We start from the raw sequence: 3,327 nt of genomic DNA on the forward strand, positions 1-3,327 counted from the left end.
CAGAGCTATGCTCAAACACCGTCTATGGGACCACCCTCAGTCCTCAAGCCTCGGTTCAGGTTACCAACATACAGTTGGTCATAACAAAACTGACAAGCAAACCGATAAGGTAAATAAAGCTCTATATGGTAACATCCTTTCACCCGAAAGATGAAATACCCGGGGTGGATATTCACCAACCATCGGAAACATCCCACATCATGGGAAGTATAGCCTATTCCTGGCTTCTCTTCATTAATTAATGCCTCGTTGTAACGGCCAGAGAAATGAGGAAAACACTTGAAGATATCCCAACACTTGTGGATCTGAAGCTCTTGCTTCGCCTCAGTGAAAGTCTTCAAAAACCATTTGCTCTCTTCTAATAATTGTAGAAGGGGCACGAAGGTATCGGTGACACTCGATGCTGACATCAAATCGGGATGATAAAGGACGAGCCATATCATCAAATATGCATACGGGAGCTTGACCTTGATGAAAGGGATCTCAGTCGACGGTTTGGGCCCTATTTGTGTAAAGCCATAAACCAGGTATCTAAGCCCACAGTGAATATCAAAAACATCGTTGAAAGTAAAGTGAGATCCTTCCCGTAAGCTAGCTGGACAACCGGGAATAGAACTTCTATCGGTAAAGCATCGAAAAACTGATAAGGGATGACGTACTTCTTCAACCAAATGGCGAGATATCCCGCCAGAAGAGTCATGGGCTAAATCCGGTTTTGTGCAAGCCACAAGAATATACGAAACTTGGTCTCCACTAGAGACTGACCCTCAACAGCAAAAGTAGTGAATGATTGTGCACCTGTCTTCTCAATTAGGTCATTGATCTCCAAGGGAGTCAGAGGGGATAACTCATAAACCGCCTCACCGGAATTACTCTCCAGATGCTGAAACAAATAATCAGTGAATTGTTTCAGGCTTATCTGTATCTTCTTCTTCTTCACCATAGGGTTTATGCCAACTAGAGTCGTCTGATAGTGACACGTAAGATCCCAAAACGTGTCGTACATATCAGAGGAAGTTTTCCTCAACTGCCTCAATTGTCGGCTGGAAGGAAAATACTCCTGATATGGATAATCACCCATTAGAAGTCCAAATTTTTTTTGCATCTCATGAAGAGCTAACTCTAACTCTCCATTACGGGTCAAGAAAGTGGTAGTATTCGGATTATAAAGCTCCAACAATGCCAAGAAGTGGTGTTTGCTGATCGATAATCCGTACATAGTAGCCCGTATCAATGTGTATAATCCACTGCACTTCAGTTCATTATCCTAACGCCTAAGAACATAGCTCGTCATACGAGTCCACCACTTCTTTGCCGGCGAGTGAACCCAGCCATGGCACCTATAATCCTTTATAGGGAGTTTCCTCCCAAGTCTGGTAAGCTGATTCCTCACTGTATTAGCAGCTATCGACAGTAATTATGTCTATCAGAACCCGGAGTCTTCTGTTGGGTAATGTATCCACAATTGACTCACTCATGATCATCCGTGAGATGTCAAGACATCTCCTGCTTCACGGCTTGCATCTCTAGGCGTGTAAGTGAGTACTGAGGAGGAATAGAAGGAATATATAGTGAATTTCTACCGTCATCATTTAGCTAATGCTCATCTTTGAGGGTCAGCATATCCGGATCTTCCACATGATCACCGAATAAATAATTCGGCTTCTTCAAAGCCTGAGTAGAACTGGGATCTCCAGTAAGTGGGGTGTCGGTAATTAACCATCATAGTGTATGATGATCCCCATCTCGTATTAGCCGATGAATCTCTTTGGGCCCATCCATATTTAACTTATGATTAATGGCAACGAGCAGTGTGTCGATAGTAGTAGTGAAGGTCTCCCGACTACCACCACTCGATGCATAAGGCGGGAATATGTCCGGAGGAAAGTCAACTAAAACGGATAACAAGTAGTTAGAAAAAATTCCAAGAAGTGGAACTCATCTCATGAATTTGCGAGATATAGTCACTATCTTATAAATTGGCGAGATGATTTCAACCGTTTTGCACGTGAGGGATAATGTACATTGTCACGTAAATAATGTGACAATATACCCCACCCTACGGAGTGTAATACAGTATGAAATTGCACCATTTACCTTAAGACGTGCACTAGCCAAGGAAAACACGTCTCTCAAAGCATTAATCATCGTGAAGGAGGATATCGGCTCTTCCTGAATGACTCGCAAAGGAGACAAATGAGGGTGCAATACACAGAATATCAAATTTACAAAAGCTATGAAAGTTCATCCCCATATGAAGAAGCTGCACGAGGCTCCCTCTTGACATGCTGAGAGGTCGATCGACTCCTGTGAAAGCATGGTCATCTCAAGGACATTCCTAATCTGTAATGAAATTCAACGAGTCAGGTACAATCATATATTCAGGAACCTGAAATTAAAAGGAAAATTATGAACTTTAACCAAAATCCTACAAATAACACGAAATTTTACGGTTAGAGTCTAATTAAACCTACAGGATCCATACATACACAGATGGGTTCGATTTACATCTAAAACCTCTCACAATCATTTTTGGCCAAAATACCCTTCATGCTCAAAGCTACATGCTAACCATGAGCACATTTAAATTTTTGGCCACTTTTGCTATATAACTCCTCATCAAGATTTCAGCCATGGGTATATAACCCAAAGCCCTAAATTTTTAGCCACTTTTGTAATATAACCCCTCATCAAAATTCAGCCATGAATAGGCCTCTCAAATTTCAAAAATTTTGGCCAAACATCCCTCCAAAAAACCATTCAAAATTCGGCCATGTTCACAAACCCACAATCAAGTTTCAATCTTTTCCCACAAAACTCATGAAGTCATGAGATTAAAGCTCTAATCTTTGCATACAAGTCCATGAACTCTTGGTTCATACCTATATTACAAGATTAAAGTTCAAACCTTTACATCAAAACCCATGAATTCTTGAATCAAAATCAAGCATACAACATGGAGGTGATGGAAGAGAAGCTTACCTAAATAAAATAAGAGCTTGGATCCCACAAAATCAAGACCTAAATCTTGGAGGAGGAGGGCTTGACCGAATTTATGGGGAAATTTTGAGGATTTGAGGTTTTAAAGTGAAGATTTTGATATGTTTTAGAGTCCTTAAAGGGGAAGAGTTTGGGTTTGGATGAGGAGTTCTAAAAGAAAAGAGTTGAGGAAGAAGATGAGAATAAGAGGGAGTTCAAAATTTTGGTTTTGGAAGGGGGGGAACTACTAAAAAAACCCTTGGACAAACCCTCCCTCTCTCTCCCTCTTGGTCATGTGGCCGGCTATACCCCTCTCTCTCTCTCTCCTCCTTTTCTCTCTCCTCTCTC

Source organism: Asparagus officinalis, chromosome 1 (genome assembly GCF_001876935.1).
Source record: "Asparagus officinalis chromosome 1, Aspof.V1, whole genome shotgun sequence".
NCBI classification, from domain to species: domain Eukaryota; kingdom Viridiplantae; phylum Streptophyta; class Magnoliopsida; order Asparagales; family Asparagaceae; genus Asparagus; species Asparagus officinalis.